The sequence below is a fragment of the Rhinolophus hipposideros genome (genome assembly GCF_964194185.1).
Source record: "Rhinolophus hipposideros genome assembly, chromosome: 7".
In the NCBI taxonomy this organism is placed as follows: Eukaryota; Metazoa; Chordata; class Mammalia; order Chiroptera; family Rhinolophidae; genus Rhinolophus; species Rhinolophus hipposideros.
Window position 1 is genome coordinate 21,183,839 of NC_138053.1, and position 20,200 is coordinate 21,204,038.

The following is a 20,200-nucleotide window of genomic DNA, read 5'->3' on the forward strand; positions in this document are numbered from 1 at the left end:
TATATATATTTCCCCTATATATATAGTGTCGTCGCGTGTGCATTTATTCTTCGTGAGTCCTCATGAACAGATGTCTGTACGTAACTTGAGTTCCCAGCAGGACTGGCAAAAAAGGGAACGCCACTTGTTAGTGGCCTCAGCCCCCCAGTTGGGGAACACGTACAGTTTCTAATGCATTTATTTGAGAGCACTGGGCCTAAAGAGGGACTGAGACCCCGATCTCCCTCCCAGTGCTTTTCTCGGTCGACCCCATGACTAGTAAATATTGCTTCGAGAACTGCTTGGCTGCCCAGTGTCACTTTCTTTAAAGACTGTGACTACGGCCCGCACCATCTGCGAAGCCCACTTGGGAGGCGGTGGCCAAGGCTCACAGTTGCTCGCGTGGAAAGTCGGCGCGGCCGGGAGCGCGCAGTGGCCCGGGGAGAGGGACTTGGTATGGCCCGAACAGTTGCCACAAGCCTGTAAGAGCAAGGCTTTTTGGCGATTGAAAGTTTAAGCGCTGGAGGAAGGCTGTGCCTGCCATTCTTCATGTGATCATAACAATAGCGCCACGGAATACGCTGCGATTTACTTCTTCCATGAAGCTGTTGGATTCTCATTGGAATTGTCTGCGTCTTATTTCTGAAGTTTACTTATTTCTAAGAAGTCTATACACTTTCTAAATTTTAAAACAGATCGTCGTTAATAACACCGCTCTTTGTACTATGCATGGTTTATTGGCTTACCTAACATGCTTTATTAACGTGTTGGATGTGCGTTAACGAAGAGCCGCGTTCATATTTTCGAAGTGTATATTTAACCGCACCGGCTTCTATCCCATTCATCTGGGTGCGTAGAGCGTCCATCACTTCCGGAATCTACCTCTCGATACAGTAATCAGAATTAGGAAGGCTCGCCGTTCACTTACCCTCATGCTTTAAAACTTTTCCATTTAAGAAAATCGATGTACAAATCCTTTCTTGTAACTCACTCCCGCACTACATCTATTTTTATTTATTTTTCTGATTTGGCAGGACTCAGCAATGCTGTCCGGGATTTTTTTTTTTTCCCCCTTGCTGGAGCAGATGCGGGGGTGGGGGAGCAAGCGCTGGGCTGCAGCCCGAGTCGCCCCCGCGAGGGCCTCCGCCCAGCACGCGGCGGGGCGGGGAATCGCGCTGGTAGGGAGCTTCGCTGGCCAGTCGGTCCAAGGCTCCACCTGCTGCCACACCACGTAAATTCTGTCTCTCCGCCTCGTTCACTCGCATTCACACACAAACACCACAGCTCTCCTTTGGGTCGGAGAAGACGCCAGCCAAAGGAGGCGGGGTTGCAGGAGGAAGGTCCGCTGTGCGTAATCCAGTCCGGGACTTGGCTCCGCCCGGGAGCGGCGGCCTCTCCGGTGACAGAGGAGTAGTGAGCCGCACGGGGTGAGGCTGCAGCCAACTCCGCTCTCTGCGCACTCGGCTGCCCAGGCGCTCGGGACGCAGCAGCGGCGCTTCTCCCCGGGGCCGACCGCCCGCGATGCCCGCTTAGGAGCGGTGGCAGCGGCCAGCGTCGTCACACCCGCGGCACAGCGCTCCCGGTCGCAGAGCGGGGACAGTGGGTGCACCCCAGCCCCAGCCCCCACCCCGCCCCCCACCCAGAAATGACTTGTTAATCGGCGCAGACACCACCGAAAGGGCTCACTGGAGTGGAATTCAAGTGGCATTTGGATTTGGAAAAGAGTTTCTTGAACATTTACTCCTTCCTTGTTGGTTTTTTCTTTCTTTTTGCCTCTCCCCTTCTCGCCTGTTCTTGGAGATGAATACAGAGCGTTTGCATCCCAGAAAGTAGTCGCCGCGACTGTTATCCCCAAAGAGACAAGCACACATGTAGGAATGACAAAGGCTTGCGAAGGAGAGCGCAGCTCGCGGCCCGAAGAGATCCCCTCGATAATGGATTACTAAATGGGATACACGCCGTGCCAGCCTGCTCCGAGCCCCGGCCGCCTACCCGTCGATGCACCGAAAAGGTACGGCTGGGGCGCCCCGGCGCGCTCCACCTCCGGGGCGGCTCGGCTCCAGCCCGCGGGCTTTGGGGCCGCGGCCCGCACGCGCCGGCGGCTTTGTGGTTGCCTGCGTTTTATTTTGTCTCGTCTCAGTCTCCCGACCGTTGCCCGGCCCTGGGGGAGCAGTCGTGAGCCCAGCCCGCCGCTCCTCCCCGGCCTGAGTCCCAAAGACCGCCGGGCTCTGTGTTGCGGGCTTCTCCACCCGCGCTGCGCACACGCCCGGCGCCGCCTGGGACCGCGTCCGCGTCCGCGCGGATGGCTGCCTGGCCCGGGGATATGTGTGATGGACCCGGGGCTCGTCCTCACTTTCAGGCCAGCAGGGAATAGAAAGGCCCGAGAGGGTGGGATTCTTGGAAATGCCTCGTCCTGGTGCAAAAGCAAGGGAAAAGGGTCTGCCCTCGAGGGCTAGAAGAGGTTGGGTAGAAGAGCGCTGTTTTCGCCCAGCATTAGGTTTGGGTTCTGGGGCGGGAGAAGGGGTTGCACAGAGACGGCGGGGGAAGTGAAGAGAATCTTTTGTTGTCCGCACGGGGTTTGGGCTGGGCTCTGTGGAGTGCGGGAAACTTGTAATGGCCCTGGCACCCGCACGCCCTGCCACTTGGTGACATCCCTGTTACCGCGGCCGCTGGCACCAGAGGTTCCGGGCTTTGTTTTGTTTGCTCGAATGAGTGCCCAGGAGCGGTCTCCTCCCTGTGTGGCGCGGCACCCCCACCCTGGGTCCTATCCCTCGCTGCAACTCTCTCCTGGGTGTCGAGGACAGCATCCGTCGTGGCTGCTTCCCCCTCGAGCACGGAATCCTGCACTCCGGGGCTGGCGTGCGCTGTGACCTCCTCCAGAATCTACAAAGCCCCTTTCTGAAAAGGAGGTTCCGGGAGGGGTAAGGGTAGAAAGACCTGGAAAGAGATGGCCCAATGCTTGCTACCCAGTCAACGGCTCTGCCCCGGCCCCAGTTTCTGGATGTCCGAACTACTCGTTGCGCCCTAGAGCGCTGCCTCGCGGGCAGCAGAGCGCTCGGGAGCAGCCGGGTAAAGCCCACCCACTCTGCATGACCATGCTGGGCTGGGAAGTGTCTCTTCTCCAGATTCTCCTCCGCTTGTTTCTCAGCTCCCCACTGTTGTATACGGTGCAAAGCGGGCTCCTGAGGTCCGCTGCTGCTTCCCACGACACGAGCGATACAGGGGGAGCCAGGGAGCTTGTGAGGGTCGGAAAAGGAAACAGGACTCCGCTGCCTTTCCCGCTCCCTCGCCGCCCCTCCGCCCAGCGCCTCCTCCTTTTCCAACACGGGTCAGTCGACCAGGCGCTTCTGGAAAGTTTCTCGGAAAGCCGGGGAAAGAGGGGTATTGACAGGATTGGGGCTCTGCCTGTGCAGCCCGCGGGAATCCGAGCCCCGAGGGAAGCCGGATGGAAGGCCCAGGGCGCGGCTAGGAGCGAGGCGCCCGCCCACCCGACAGTGGCGCCCCCCGGCCGCTTGGTTGGGGTCGCGGCGCTGCACTGGTTGGACCAGTCTCTCATGCAATCAAGGAAGGGATGGGTGTGTGTGCCGGGGAAGGGGAAGTTCAGGATCAGGACTCTGGAGGCTGATGCGTCCACTATGGCCAGCGGCTGCCGCGCGGGTGCACGTGGGCACCGGCCGGGGCTCGCTGGCTTCCAAGCACTGCCTCCAACTGCAAGCATCCCCAGGGTCCAGCGCCCCGCGCGGTTTTCCGGCCGGCGGGTGCCCAAGGAGGACCCGAGCAGGTAGCCCGGCGTGCGTGGAGCAGGGTCGGAACCTCGGTCGTCACAGCCAAGGCAAGCACTTCCAGGGGCGCTCTCCGGCCTGTGTTGCAGTGGGTAGCCCCGCCAGCCCTTCGGTGTCGTCCTTGGTGAAAGGTGGCTGCTGTAGAGATGCGGTGGCCAGACACAGCCACGGTGGGACCGCTCTCTGCTTTTGCTGGATGGAAATCACGTTGCTATTTAATGTGATCCATGAAAGGTTTAAAAACAAGGCGCGCACGACACACGGTTTCTCACACTTGTACGCACCGAACTTTCTTTGCCTCAAATCAGAAAGATGTTTAATCCAGTTGCAGTGTCCTGCGGGGGGGGGGGGGGGGGGAGGTGTCTGAAAATAGTTCAATGCCCTCCAGAGCTGGGATTTAAAGTCTTTTCAGAGTAGGAAGGTTGAGTGACTTTGCCTTTCCTTTCTCTAGCCCTGATAATTGTCGGTTTTCCTTCCGACATGGGCGCCGAGCCCATGGTCTGCTACTGATGGCAGGGGGAAGATTGTTGTTTCTGGAATGCATGAATCTTTTATTTATGTTTTATTCTCCCCAAAATAAAGATGCCTGTGCTCGATTCTGAATGAAGGTATCTTACTTTACACCTTATCCAAATGGCTACCAGAGGTCAAGATTGCAAGCATTCTGTATGGTTTTTTTTTTTTAATACCCTGTTTAGCCTGCATGGAGCAGTTTTATGATTTAGAGTAAGCTTTGATTAAACTATTCCAGGCACCAAAGTTAATTATTAACCTAACCTTAAATACAGTGGCAGAACCGTGTCTCCACCTATTAACCCAAACTATCTGTTAAATAATAATTGCACTAACTATTTGAGCTTGGTTTACCTTTGCTTGTTTATATGTTAACTTTTATTTGAATCTTGAGTAACCGCCACTCTATTATTATTTTGGTTTTAGGACATTCTTGATTGAAGCACTTTGCAAACCAATCTGAAAGCAGAAAAGAATGAACATCAGATTTAAAACATCATTTTTATGTCTTTTTTTAAAATCTTGATATAAAAGAAGCATTCTAGTTTGTGTTTCTTTACAATGCTTGTGGGGTGACAGCCTCCCCAAAGTGTTATGTTTTGCAGTTATCGGCCTATAGAGATGGGACACATTCTCAATAATGTATATAAGCCACACATGCAAATGTTCTGCAGACACCCAAAATCATTATCTCAGGAGCCATCTGCTGAATATACTTATTGGATGAAACATCTAAGTTTAACTAGGTTAAAAATTCCTAAGAACCAGTGTAACAACTCAACTAAATGTCAAATGAATGAGTGAAAGAAATAGTCACACGTGGTTCACATTTCTCCACTTATAGTGGATCCCCCCATCCCCCATCCCCCCATCCCCCCCCACACACAGCGGGGGGGGGGGGGGGGGAAGAATCTATGCCTTCAAGTAACTGGTTATTATAAAGTGTCAGTAAGTGCAACTCTTTATTTACACACACACACATTCACACACACACATACACACACACACACCTCAAGTTCTTTCAAAGTCTAGTGAATGCTTTTCCCCATCATTAAAAAAATATAGCCTTTGCATTTTGAGTAGGCAGATGACATTGCCAAGTGTGCTGAATCAGAAGGATAGCTAGAATTAGAAAGTGTTACCTTCATTGAATAATAATAAGACACTGATATTAAAAACTTTCATTAAACTCAAAAGAAATAATGATGCTTTAACAGCAAATGAATAATCATACTCCCCTATGAAATGGGAAGAAAACTACTGTTTTGAACAAGGAAGTAAGTCATACTTTACTATGTGTATATAGTGGTTTAGCTCTTTTCCATGCAGGGTAAGAGTGATGATGAGAAAAAGTTTTTTTAGAACTAGAGGGCCAAGAGCTAATATATTCTCCCACCTTTTTTTTTTTTTTTCAAAAAAAAAAATCACAGAACAAGCCAAACTAATTGCAAATGCTTTAATTAGGCATCTGCCATTTGCAGCAGTGTAAAGCCTAGGAAAGCCTGTATGTATCTCTGCACTCCATATCTCCCCCCACTCATCTTTCGGTTTAGACAATCTATTGTCTAACTCTCAGAGTGGGTGTTCCCTGAGTGCTCATGCTTCCCCAGGAAGGTGAATCCTGGAAGCATCCTGCAGTGCCCTCCTATTATCAGTGCCCCCCACTCTTGGGGTGTCCTGGATGGAGCCAAGTTATCGCTGAGATATTTCTATGCCAGAGTGAAGGCTTTTCTCATCTGCCTTAAAATGTGCTGCAAGAGCAACTGAGCTATTCTCTGCTGGCCACCACGTGGTTGCCTCTTGGGGATATGGTAAGACAGGGAAAGAAGGGAGGCACTTAATCCCTTTGAAATGGGTAAATAAGATACACCACACAAACCTCAAGGGGAGGAAGGCGTTCAGGATACTTCTCAGCACAGGACTATTACAGTATAGCATATACACTAGGGTATCTTGCTCTGTGAAGATGAGTTCTTACAAAACTTTTTTATTAGAATAATTCTAATTATACTAATGGAGCGTGGCCTGTAAAACTATCAATACTCTGATGTTTCCCCAATAACCTCTCCAGCCCATACCTCTCCTGGATTTCTCAAATTTCAAAGCCTACAGGGCTTTCTGGATCTGATAGACAACTCAAACTTAACAGGTTCAAAACACTTAATTCTGGCTCTTTCTCCCCCCAGTATGCTTTTCCTATAATCTTCTCTGCTTTGGTAGATGGCAATTCCATCCTTGGAGTTGCTCAGGCCTAAACTCGTAAGAGTTATCCTTGCCTCTCCTCATTCTCCTGCCCACATCCATTCCAGCTGCAGTGCTTGCTGGCCCCTCCTTCAGAGAGCATGCATATTTCCTCCAGGTTTTCCACCTCTGTAACCCTCACATTGACCAGTCACTGTCCCTTCCTGCTGGTGATTGTACTAGCCGCCCAGCAAGTCTCCCTGCTTCGTGCTAGGCTTCCTTCAATCTCTTCTCAACTCTGCTGCCAAAGGGAGTTTTTTAAAAGCTAAGCTAGATCAGATCACTTCTGCTCAGAAGCTCTCCCACCTTATTCCAGTAAAAGCCAAAGTCCTTCCTGGCCTCTGAGGCCCCACATGATCTGCGCTTGGGTCCCCACCTCTCTGACCTCCACTCCTCCTTGGGGGGGGTTTCGTGAATAGGCCAGGCAGATATGCCACGAGCGCCCTCTGAGGTCCTTCACACTTGGCCTTTCAGGGTTAGGGAAGGGTCTTTTCCCCAGATGGCTGCATGATTTGCACCTCATATTCCTTAGATCTCTGTTCAAGTACCTCTTTTCTCAATGAAGCCTGTTCTGATAACCTTATTTACTTCACCCTTTCCCCCAAAACTTCCTACCCCCCTGGCCTGCCTCAGTTTTTTTCCTTAGCACTTTTCACAGCTTATCAAACTAGATGTTGTCCTCATTTATTTGCCTTCCACTAGAACAATGCTGCGAGGATAGGCATTTTTACGTTTTATTCACTGCGGTAGCTCTTGTACCTAAACTTGTGTCTGGCATATTCTAGGTATCTGCTGAATGAATGAACAAATGAATGAACGGACAGTGAATCTTCTTACAAACAACTAGTCTTTATCTTTTTTTGTCTGCTCATTTTTCTATATCATGTTTCCATCAAATGAGATACTTCTCTGCCTGAGTGTGTAACACTCTTCCATGTGCATAGATGGCATGTGTCACGCATCATTAGTGGAGCATTTGCTGGGTTGTTTCCCCAGTCTTGGTAATGGACTGGAGCCTGCTCTTTCCCACACCCACACCCAGTCCCCTTCTGTGGCCAAGAGTACACATCTGTGGGACACCTGTTTGAAACTGGAGGGAATCTGATTTAGGTAAAATCAACTTGCCAAGGAAAGTGACCTAAGAAGACAGCAGGCACTTAGGAGATTGAGCTTTTGACCTTGGCCTCGTTTATTCTGCATTCTAACCACTGGCCCCAGAATCTTTGTGCTTTTCTGGAGTTCACTGATAGTTTTTATAATTCCACTTTCTACCAACATAATACGCCTGTTAACCCACATTTCTGCCCCATACCAGCACAGTGGTAACTGTCACTGAAGATCCTGTACTTGGAGTCAGATGACATGCGTTCCAGACTCCTCCTACCTCCGACAAGCCACTTAAGCTCTCTGAAGGTGCATTATTTTACATAAAAATTGTGACTAGTAAACCTATGCTTCCTCCCTTGTAGGATTGCTGGGAGAGTAACATGCAATCAGGAATGTGGATGTATTTGGTAAAAAATATGAAATGCGCTCCGGAAATTTCAAGTTTGATGCTGCTAACTTCTCCCCTCCTCCCCAGACCCCAGGCCTAGAAGAGACCCTACCTCGTTGTCTTTTAACACAGGAAAGAAAAATCATACTTGGTTTATGTCATTTTTGTGTGAACTACATTATGAAATTAAATAAGATCCTCAAATTCATTGAAAACGCACAATCTACGTAGAGCATGGATAACAGCCTTATTCATCAAAACAGCAAAGGCATCAAGTAAAGATTGCATTCAATGTGACCATTACATCGGGCAAGGTCACGGGAGTGGCACTCTGCCAGGCATTACAAAGTAAGGGCATTGTTATTGCTCAGGTAAGCTCTAAATTAGTTTATGGCAAGGTACACAGAGCTGTGGAACGGACGCGTCAGGCAACTGTGAGATGTAGGAGAGAAGTTTTGACCTCTGCTGCAGAGATTACAGATTCGTTAAATTCTGTGGCATGAAGTTTATAAACGTGGAGGGGCTGTCAGGGAAAGCAGTGGACAGCTTTGGAGGCAATGCAGAGGTCACACTTCTTCGGCAGGCACAGCACACTTGGATTTGCTTCCCAGTTTTTGCCATTTACAAATAGGGTAACTTTGATCCAATTGCTTAACTTTGTTGCCTCAGTTTCCACTTGTAAAATGTTAGGATGATGACCATCTTATAAGGTTGTTGAGAAGAGCAAGTAGGATAAAATCTGTAAAATTTGTAGCACAATGCCCGCCCGGCACACTATACACATTCATTGAAGGTGTTATTTTTATTTGAGTGATAGTAGTCATGGAGCATGCCCTGATGGGAGAATACAAAAGGAAATGGCCACACATCTGTAATACAAAGAGATGATGCAAAGGAAACCACTTTTGGACTAGAAAATGAATATTCACACCTGCAGCTGGCCATAGTGTTGGGTTTTAAACAGAGAAGCAAATGAAAGAGTCATTTGCATGGGAAGAGGAGTGATGACCCTTTTTCTAACTTCTGAAGCTGAAATGTCACACCCAAAACAAGGAAGGAAAAAAACACTATACAAATAAAACAATAGCAAGCAGTGCAGGGCTTTCCATCAAATAAGAGCCCAAAGGATACTTGTTTTTAAAAAGAGGACAGCCTTCACTTAACTAACATTTTAAGACTAAAACACAATCTGTACCCACTCAAGAATCTGAGATCACCCACATTTGGAATCTGAGAGCAGCCCCTAATGACTGTTCACAAATGAGTTGAATTGTGATAGGAGAGACACTTGGCTGCCCATCAACTCCTACAGGAGTCTGTCGCTGGGACTTCTGCAAGAGGGTCTTCATGGTGGCCATCCACTTTCCAGGGTGGCTCTCCTCTGGCCACGCCTGAAGTCACTTTGGGAGAGCACTAATCTCCACGCAGAAGCAAACCATTACCCTCTCCCTCAAATATAGGAAATAGTTGGCTGTCCCCAATAGAGATGGATATACTGCCATACAACCTGAAATTTGATTGAAATGATAGTCGTATAGGTTCTTACCAGTGAGAAGAATCCAACTTCTGAAAGGCATGGCAGAAAGGGCAGTAAATTGGTATTATCAATACATTCCCTGAAGGACTCCTGCACCCAGGAGAAATAGGAATCTCTGTATGGCTTAGAATTACAGTTATTTTCATCTAGGAAACAAACAAAAATTCCTCTTAAAATTTTATTAGTGGAAAGAGAATATAAAGAGAGAAAAATAAATCAGCAATTAACATGCCAAAGGCTGAAGAGCCAGGTTCTTCTGAGCAGCAAGTGGGATGACTGCTGCTTTGAAAGTATTGTTAATAATAGACATTTGCACAGCCTGTAGACCTGAGGCTTTCATTTAAGATGATTCAGCGCTTTCTAGTGGTTACCCACTAACCTATAATTGCCATCTGTAGAAAACTTAATACAAAGAATCCACGCCAATTAAAAAAACTTAGCAGAAGAATCTCTAAAATTGATGCTATTTACCCCTCTCTTATCCCTTCTGCCCTCCCACGTGTTTAAGACCAAGCCTTTGGCCACGATTTGATTTGAAGCATTTTTAGAACAGGAGCTGGCACTGAATACAATGGAAACGTGCCATTGGAAAATAAAGATTTTGGGGACTGAAAAGAAATGAAGGATATATTAATTACGGTTTAAATGTTACATGAGACTTCCACAGAGGAGCTTTCTGTGATGACTCCATTCTTCTTTTTCTTATTCCTGAATCTTTTTTAAGGAGAGTATTCAATCTTTTCATTAATATTGCAGCGACTCCAGCACTTCCCCACTCCTCCCCCAGACTCTGACTGTCCTTGAATGAGGAAACTGAGAGAATACTGATTGAGCTGGTGAATGGAAATGTTCCTTTCCTGAAAATGGAATGCTTTATGAAAAATTGCATTCCACAAAAAACACTCAAACAATCCAACAACTGTCTCCTCCTTTTTACTCCAGAGAGCCACATGACTTCATTCACATATTTTGGTGTTTAAATGCATTTATTCTTAGGCTTCAAATAACCAGGTGGAAAGCTGCTCTATTAAACCTTTCATTATTCTAAAAACGTGAGCATCTGAGTTACTAAGAACATTCTCATCTCTGCATAGTGAGCGATAAATAGAAACCAAATTGTTTACAGCATTCTAAACTGTTTGGCAGTTGGGTAGATTTTTGTAGGAAGAATACTTAATGGTTTTCCAGATGGATTCTGTGCTAATTCTTCTCGCATCATGAATGATGGCCCGAGCTACACACTGTCGCTGGGATGTTCATCTATTAATCATGGAGCCTGCTTTCTTATTCGGTTGCCATAGTTTCAGTGCCTCAGATAGTGTTGGGGTGTCTTGGGAAAGGTTTGAGATACTAGGGCTTGCAAGACTGGCAGTTATTTTGGCAGTTGCCGTGCTCTGAAAGAACTGAAAACCACTTCTCATCTAATTCAATGTTGGATTAAAAGAGGCAACTTCTGAGAGTGTCTCTCTGGACCTTGTTATGTGCACAGCCAGCTGATATTTACTCCAGGATTTGCCTCTTGTTCAGTCTTGCTGGTAAAAAAAAATTACAGTCCAGGGGCTGATGTCACTTTCATCTTTCAGCAAGAAAGCACAAGGGTGTGAACTCTTCGTTAAAGCTATTCATAAATGTGGAGGTAAATGAGGGCATTCATGACTTTGCTCAAAATTTCAGTTTCATAATTTGGTTTTGGCTCTGCAGATTGCTAAGTAAATAAAATGACCTCAGGAGTGCTATACGCTGTGCTTGGGTATGGCTGTGTCAACATGGAGTGCTTTGCTTCAGGTTTCACCTGTATTTTTTTAGGTTTGACACACGTTACGGAGGAGCTAGACACCATCTTACTCGATTTTGTGACACTGGCCCCTACACAGGTCTTTGCTTCCTCAGCTCCTGATTATATGAGCATTTTGTTCCTTTCTGGAATTGTAATATTTTGCTATTTTGTTTGTAGGTTTGTGACTTCGGGGTTGATTAGGAGAAGCTCTCCAGTTGTGTGTTTATTGTGGGATCTAGTCAAGAAAAGGTTTAGAGAAGTAAATTGCTGCAAGAGGGAGATACACACTCAGTGATTGATGTGCTTCTTGTGTGACGGAGAACACAAGCTTTCCTTTGTTAGGTAAAGTTGGCCTCCCATAACAGATACCACTGGTCCGCTTCTTAATGCTTTCGTTCCCATTTCTCAAGTGGACTCTCAAGGACTCCTACCAGTCTAAGCCAAGCCATTTAATTCCTTTGTAGATTAAAACATAAAATAAAACAATCTGACACTTGAAGCAAGCAGCACGCAGTTCGGGACCTGCAAGGCAGCAGATGAAACTCCAGGCAGATTCAGAAGAAAACCTTGAATCCATTACAAATGGGCCTAATCTAGAAAATTAGTCACTTCTTTTCTTTTTCTTTCTTTCTTTCTTTCTTTCTTTTTTTTTTTTTTTTTTTAACTAGAAAATGACTAGTTTTTATTTCTGGGTAAGCTTCAAAGCAGCCGTTTTAAATTTCCCCATATCTAGCCTGCCAAAATTTTTGCTTAAAATCAACAAGCATTTTTAATGCACGTGCCTATTATACTGACCTCTCCCTTACCCAACCACACTGAATGATTGATTTTCGAGGCCAATAATTTGAAGTAAATTAAAAGGATAACATGGCCTTAATTACTACTGGCTTCACCAGGCTTCTGGGCACCGGAATTCCTTGTGGAGAAACACTTTTAAGTGTCACAGCAGCTTTTGATCATGTGGTCTGGCTTACCCATAGGCTGCAATTATACCCCCAGCCCTTCTTCACCTCCCCCTCAGATATCTCTGTGAAGCAGAGAAAACATGCATGTATAAATTCAGTACTATGGACCCCTGATTATTTGGCAGGGTAAGAAAATAGGCCCTCCAAGTTTTATAGCATTCTCACAAGTTGGTTGTTTAAAAATAAAATGGGGGGGGGCATTGAGGATGGGAGGACACTGGGACTAATATTTCAGATCAGAAGGTTTCTGTGTCGGAAGAGTTCATGTGAATTCAGGAACAAGATTGTGATTACTCTTGGTCGTCAGACACGATACTGCACACGGCACCTTAAGAAACATAAGCAGGACTTTTGTGTGGATGGCAGTCAAATACAATGTGAGTTTAATTAACCTTAATTAATGATTTCTGATTACAGATTTTCTTTTATGCCTCCAAGGCACAAAATGTACCTTGGTGGCACTTTCAGACAGCAGTGACTTGAGCATAATTCCATTATCTTGTCATGCACACCGCACTGGGTTCTTACTATATGAAAAATGGGATGCTGTTATCACTGGCAGAATGGTCGTGGAAAGCACGAAGTATCACTTAGAGGACAACTGAATGTTTAAGTGATGCGGAGTACTTTGAATCTGAAACATTTTTAATTTTAAAGTAATATACTTGTTCAAATAGCTGATATTTACTGGCTCCTAGCTGGATTTAAGGCCATTCCTTCCAAAGACTGAATGGGGCTTTGAGAGGTACCCAAGTGCTTTTCAAATGAAAGCTACTATATGCTGGGGGACGGTAAACCAAGTAGTATTTCCTTTACCCAAAAGTACCTCTGAGCAAGTGTGAAAAATAATGAAGTGAAGAAACTAAACTCCAGTGAAGACTGTAGCACTGGAGTTTAGTTCCTGTGTTACAAGTTTTAGAACAGCTATCAGGAAGCTGAATTATATTGTTAATGTACTATTTACATTTAAGTTTTAACTAGACGGTCTAATAAAAGTTAGATGTAATGTATTAATGTCAACTTATGAATCAAATTTGTGTGAATAATCATTTTGCAGTCTATACGAAACTCTAAGAGCAATAGTTGGGTGAAATTCGTGTTTATGAATTATCATTGCTATACTTTTACAATTAAGCTTACCGATCTATAAGCATCTTAATGAGAAATTACCTTAATGAAATTGATGTTTAATACTTGCTGTACTGTGTGTTGGGGTAGTGATTATTTAAAATACTTTTCAAGATGGCTGTCCCACTGCATGAAATACGGTTTTACTTTTAACAGAAATAAAGTCAACCCAGTGGCATGACACCCCCCCCCCCACCTCCGTTTGCCCAGCCAAGAGGAGATGGTACTAGTGTCAAAAGTAGAAAGAACAGTTTCATATGTAGCCAAGAGAAAAGGTAGCAAACATCTTTCGGATACTATTCTCTTTTAAAGGGATGTTCAGAGGACAGAGAAAAGTTTTCTATTAAGAAGTCAACTTTTATCTACAAGGTGTTTCCTTTCGTTTGTGATGAGAGGAAGTTCAACATGTTGAATACGCTGATTAATTAATTCTCGTGGGATATCTTGAAGGGTGGAGCTTTCGTTTTCATATTTTGTTGTGTCCAGAACACAGACCTATTAATACTGCCCAAATACATCCTTTCCCAAGAATGAAAAGGACAACATAATTGCCTGTGCTGTTAGAAAACAGTCACATCCAGTTCCCCAGCAGATCCTACAACATGCCAGGTGTGCCAGAGAAGGCTTGGAAATGTTGCGAACAGCTTGACATTATCACATTGTTACTGAAATGCAAATTCTTCTGTGCAGAACTTGTAAAGGTTTTCAATGTAGGAGGACCATATCGTTTCTTGCTTGTTGTCAACCATACCTAGTTTTAACTACAGGACTTGTTCTATAAAAGTAACCATAATTCATTTCTATATCCCATTGTTTCTGTTGCCTGCATTTAAAGTGCAGACCCACCTTCCTGGGATGGCACCGTGGTGGGAGAGGGTAGATTGGCTTCCAACAGGGAGGTGCTAACACAGGCTATTCCACCTAGGAAGGAGTCTTGCTGAGTCCCACATCAGATTTAGAAATCAGGCTTACTGATGATACAGCAACAGTATTTAGTGTTATTATTAATAATAGACCTCATTTACAAAGTGCTTATAGTTTTCAAAGTGCATTTGTAAACATTGCCTCATTTACTATCATTATAACCTGGGTTAGGCAGGGCAGGTATTATTATACCCAATTTAAAGATGAGATAACTGAGGTTTAGAGAGGTCAAATAATTTGCCTAAGAGTGTAACTCTGGTAATGGAGAGGCTTGGGACAAGGTCCCCAACCTTCTGAATCTGAGTTTTGTGCTTCTCCATGTTATTTCACTGTTTACTCAATACGTAATTTAAAAAAAATGATTACAGTCTTTCTACCATAGATATTCTCACATTATGCTTATTATGCAGATTGAATACTGACACAAAACAAGTGTAGAAGTAGCTTTCCAAGGCCTCCACTTGAGGCGTCAGTGCAACTGGGACCTAAATTCCTGCATCTCAGTGGAATGCCATTTCCGGACATCATCTCCAGAGGCTCGTAGGGTTAGTCGGTCATCTCAGAGGAGATCAAGTGAAAATTGGAGGCTGTTTTTGTTTGGGATTCTAGTCCTGTTTTACAATAGGGATAAAAATATACATTGGAAACTCGGAGCCTGGTTCAGGGTAGAACTGGAGGGCCAGGCAGTTGAGCCAGAAACTCTGGCAGGAATAGCCTCCCGGGACTTGCAACTTGTACCTATGAAACAGAAACATGTTTTTATCAAGGAATGAAGCGTATCATATGGCACAACATAAGTGGATCTTTCCTCTGACATTGTCATTTTCCTTTCTGGTCCCCGTTACTAAGTGTAGTGAAAGCACCAGTTCAATTTAACTTAACAGATACACATTTTAGGTCTACTCTAGGCCAGTTCTAGATACTGAAGAGACAACGAAGGCCTCGTTCAGAATTTATTAATGAACTGTGTACCCACTATTGGCTGGACATTGGGCCCAGTTCTAAGCAAGGAGGGTAGATGTGTGAAAAATCACTATAGTGTAAGATCTGATGACTATGTCTCAAAAGCAGAGGGGCGACGATGCTCAGGGCAGGAAGGGGCAGCTCTGTCCTGCTGGGAGGTCAGGCAGGCCTTTGGGTTGTGGGAGGCCGGGGCAGGAAGAGCAGTCAGGCTAAGGAAGGGAAAGGCAGGAGGAAAGGCCTAGACTAGAGGCAGGACGCTGGAGAACGAAGGACTTGGCCCCAGAGCAGCCAGGGACCTTCCCCGAGACTGGAAATGCGTGTGGCAGCCCTGGGGACAGAAAGGGAGATTGAGGACAGCCTGTGAGGGCTCTGCCCCGCTCTGGAGATGGGACCTCGAGGTGCAGGCAGTTGAAGCTTTTAAGCAAGAAGATGACATCATCAGATGTGTGTTTTAGAAATATAAATCTGCTAGCACTGTGCGTGGAAAGAAAGAAATAGATTCTGGGTGTGTTTGCAAAGGATAGCTGTCAAGACTTAGGGACCAGTCGGTTGTGTGCGGTGAGTGGAAGGAGTAAAAAATGGTTCCAAGATGTCACATCTGGGGGGAACTGAGTGGCTAGTGGGGGCAAAGGCCAAGACAGAAACCCAGGTTTACAGACAAAGTAGTTCACATTTAACAGCTATCACAAACCTTATTCAAATGACACATCATAGGCCAAACACCAAAGCCTTGGATCTAGTCCCACGGTGCTCACACCTAGCTCTGTAAAATGAGAACGAAAAGATTTTAAAATGAAAGACAGTTTAAACTGTCACATTTGGTCTGGCAGCTGGGACCACTTTCTCCAACATCAAGGAGGTTAATGCCATAACATAATGTGGACAGCATGAGGGAGACGGAAGCACCACCCAGGGCATCTATAAAAACTGGTTACAAAATGCAGGCGGCGCAAATGCTAAGGACTCATCTGTTTCCTATTTTTTTATCATGCTGAACAATTTTACTTTACGCAAGTTTTTGAATTCTGAAATTACACATACATGTGTTTGTCCCTCCTCTTACCCTCCCCACCCCTTGCTGGGCAGATTTAGGTAAGTGTTTATCTCTTAAGTTGCCTCCTGCAGCTGAAATGTTACAGATGACGTAATTCACAAAACACAAATAACACCTAAATTGTGTTATTTAATAGGACAGTGTTAGCAGATAGTTAGGCCTTTTTTGCTGCATTGTGCTAAAATTGAACACTGCTTATATAGTGGGAAGAAATATGTTTACGAATACTTAAGGGAAAAAAAATCAGTCTTCGTTACACAGGTGATTGAGGTACCACCGGTTTTGTTTTATGGTTTCAACCTCTAGATAAGTATTGATATAGTGCAGTTGTCCAATCAGTGCCTTTAATTGTTGCGTATAACTTAACATTTTTACTACTAAAAAGAATCCTAAAAAATAGATAGGGGTAAACCCTTCCCTTTGCATTTTGCACTTTCAAGGGTTTCTAAATAAAACTTGTAACGGGAAAGTCTTATTCTATCACGAAATAAAGTTTATTGTATATTTTGAAAAGAGGTTGAATAGCAGAAGTGAAACAAAGCAGGATTAGAAACATCACGTATCTTCAGGGAGCTTTAACAGACTGAGTTTCTGCAAGGGAGAAAACCTTTATGAAACTGTTTGCTTTGATGTCTTAGTATAAAGGCACGTTACCATTACACATTAAAGTATAATTTGTTTTTTTGTTTTCATGTCGGGACACCATATCTGAGTTGGTGCTATAATGTTGAGAAACTGAACTGTAGATTCTCTATTGTGATATGTCAAATTATTGCAGCAGATGTAGTGTCATTTGTTTCTAACTTGTAGGCTGCCCTCTAGTGTTACTTAATCTTAACACAACCACTTTTGTTTAGATCTCAGGAAAGGTGAAAGAACAGTTTACAGAGAATCTTACCATCTTGTCGACAGGTAATCCAACCCAGCTAGACCCTGTCTCTGAATTGCGTTAAGAAGTTTATAGTAAACATGGTTTGAAAGGTTGTGAAGAAATTTAAATGTGCCCATTACCAAAGCTCTGATGGCACCGAGGGCAGAGAGTACAGTAAGTCCTACTTAATTTCCACAGGTTCTGAGATTTTAAGGGAAATGACATGACCTATAACAAGACCAAAGGCTAACAGGTATTAAGTTCCTAAGCATCTCATCAACACTATAACAAAATGATGTCATTCGAGGACCTGCTGTATTGTGTGGAAAAACACACACTATGATGACCGAATTAAAGGTGAACGCCAAATATAAAGCCAAACTCCGGACAAGAAGTTATCCAATTAATTTCACTTATATTTTCTTTTGGGTCTGTGCAAAAGAGCGATATGTGACAAAATAAGTTCTGTCTGAATAAGTCTAAAAGACCTTCTTTAATAAGTTTAAATAAAAATTACAAGTGTCAAGACAAATATTTCAACCACCATCAGGTGGAAGATGTTTGACCAGACAGCCTCAGAGTTTGTCGCATCATTAGCCCTCAAGGAAGAGTTCTCCGACTTCAATACACTATCCAATTCCAAACCTTCAAAGAGTAAATTCCAGCACTTTATAATTTTCTGTAGGTATTGAGCACACATGGTAGCCCAGACTGTGGCATTAAGTACTTTCTGACAGTGGGGCCAATTCTGCTCTTTTCTTGGATGAAGAATAAACATACTCCAGAGTTTGCAGTAAGTGGAGAAAGTAAATTTCAGAGGTAGCTGGTTTTTGCATTACAATGCTGGCATTCCCGGTGGGTTACAGAGGTAGAAGTTAGGTGGGTTACAGAGGTAGAAGTTAGGTGGGTTACAGAGGTAGAAGTTAGGTGGGTTACAGAGGTAGAAGTTACAGGGTTCCAACCTTCGTCTCCTAGCAGCAGAGTGACTGACAGGCATTTGATAACAATGGTTAGTGGTGATTATGGTGATTTCCTTAAAGTTTTGAGACTAAGATCAGGAAGCACAACAGACAATGTGTGTGCAAGACACATACAGAATGAAGCCAAGGGTCAAAATTACACTTGGAAGTTAACTTCTTTTCTTCTAGAGGGGCGACATGCTAGCAGTAGTTCAAAGTATGTGCTCAGGAGTTTACTTTTCTATTGGCTGAGAAAGCTTGGGAAAGTTACTTACCCTCTCCGTGCCTCATTTTCCTCATCTGTAAAATGGGAATACTGATAGTGCCGACCTCATAAAGCGATTCTGATGACTAAATGAGACCACATGTACCAAATGATACCTGGTACCCCAGTGAGCACTCAGTAAATTTCAGTTATTGCAATTTGACATCAAGTACTCCTAATAGAATTGGCTAAATTCAGTGTTTTGTACCACCAGCTGTATGGTCCTTGGCATGTAGGTTGTCATGCAGGGACTGAGCTACTGCTCCCCGCACAAGAACGCAGGATGTGGTGAGGCCAAAAAGGAACACCCACAGAGCCACAGATAGGGGAGTCCTACCATTATAGTCTCGCTGGTGTCTGGGTTGGAGACACAGGAAACAGGAGCCACACGATCCGCAATCCGCCAGCCGCTTCTCTGCCAACCAACCTCACTCGCTAACTGCAATCCACCCTTGCTAGCTTAGCCACAGCAGTTATATCAGTGGCTCATGGCTAACCGGTAACAGCTGATGACCATCTACTACCTGAGCCTGTACCTTTCCACGTGAGGCTGAGAGCCTGGAAACTGCTCGCTGGGACTCTATCCCCACATAGGTTAAAACTGAAAAGACAAGATTGTAAGTGTCCAGATGAGTCTTTCTGCCTGCTCTGTCTCCTTCTCCATGTTCTTTTGTGGGTCAGGGCATGGTTTAAAATAACAGATTTGACTAATCATTTCATTTTATTTAGGAAACATTACACTCCTACTATGTGCATTGAGCGATATGAGATCTTATTGGGTATTTCCAAAATATTAACTAAGGGGTTAGGTGAGATGACCAGTTTTTGCTCCAGCTTTACCCTGCCTCTGTTGGGTCTACTGCTCAGTGAAGAGAATGTGTTCAGCAGGCTTATGCAGGCCCTGAACTATGCAGCCTTCCTATATACTCTGGGGACAGAGGATGTGGAAACGCTGAAGGAATACTACTGAGGTTTTTCTCACTTTTCTGTATGCAGTGTTTAGATTGCAGTTCGTGTTATATTTGGAATCATGATATTCAGAAATTTTCACTAACAAAGAGGGCCCAAGGATCTCTTAATATCTGACTCAAAATCAATGTATAAAATTTATTTTATACAACAAAACTAAGTTATAGGTAGGATTAACTACTTATACCAACAAACTGAAATGTGAAATTGATTCACTGGTTTTAACACTTGTTTCTCACAAAATCTTAAGAATTGTTGAACCACTAAACAGCAGAGTGGATTGGGAAGTAAGTCCCTACTCCGACCCCTACTGCTCTGAGGTGTAATGAGAGGCAGGCAAGAAGCTGGGTGATTAAAGAAGAAAAACAAGGACCAAACTGATCATTAGCTCCCAAGCAAACACAAGTTAATTCTGGCGCCATCCATCCCAAGTATGCACTCCACCAAAATAAGGAAGTTGCTGGTCAGGAGTTAGGGAATGTGCTAACTATAACAGTTAAAAGCTTGGAGACTGGGTCCATCCGGAGATGGGTAATAGGAAGTGGGGCCCCTCCTCCCCAGTGGCAGGGAGCTTTGTGTTCATTTGGTATTCACCCAAACTCAGGACCATCTGACAGCTGTTTGGTGTTTCTTGTGAAATGGACTTGGGCCCTGGCCAGATGCTAGTGGACAGATGTTCACAGCACAAAAAACCTTCATCAAAATAGGGGCTAATTGGCAGCCTTCTAATGATCTGAACCAATAAAGCAGGAATGGGCTGGATCTGCTCAGGACCACT

At 44.8% G+C, this 20,200-nt stretch overlaps 1 protein-coding gene across 3 annotated transcripts in view; it reads left to right on the forward strand.

Moving 5' to 3' along the window:
- Nucleotides 1-1,240: 1,240 nt before the first annotated feature.
- SEMA6A (semaphorin 6A) overlaps nt 1,241-20,200 on the forward strand; it is a 124,428-nt gene continuing 105,468 nt past the window's right edge. For all 3 annotated transcript variants that reach the window (XM_081054610.1, XM_081054608.1, XM_081054609.1), the window contains exon 1: nt 1,241-1,990. The gene's annotated coding sequence lies outside the window, so the exon portion shown is untranslated. The remainder of the gene's footprint in view (nt 1,991-20,200) is intronic.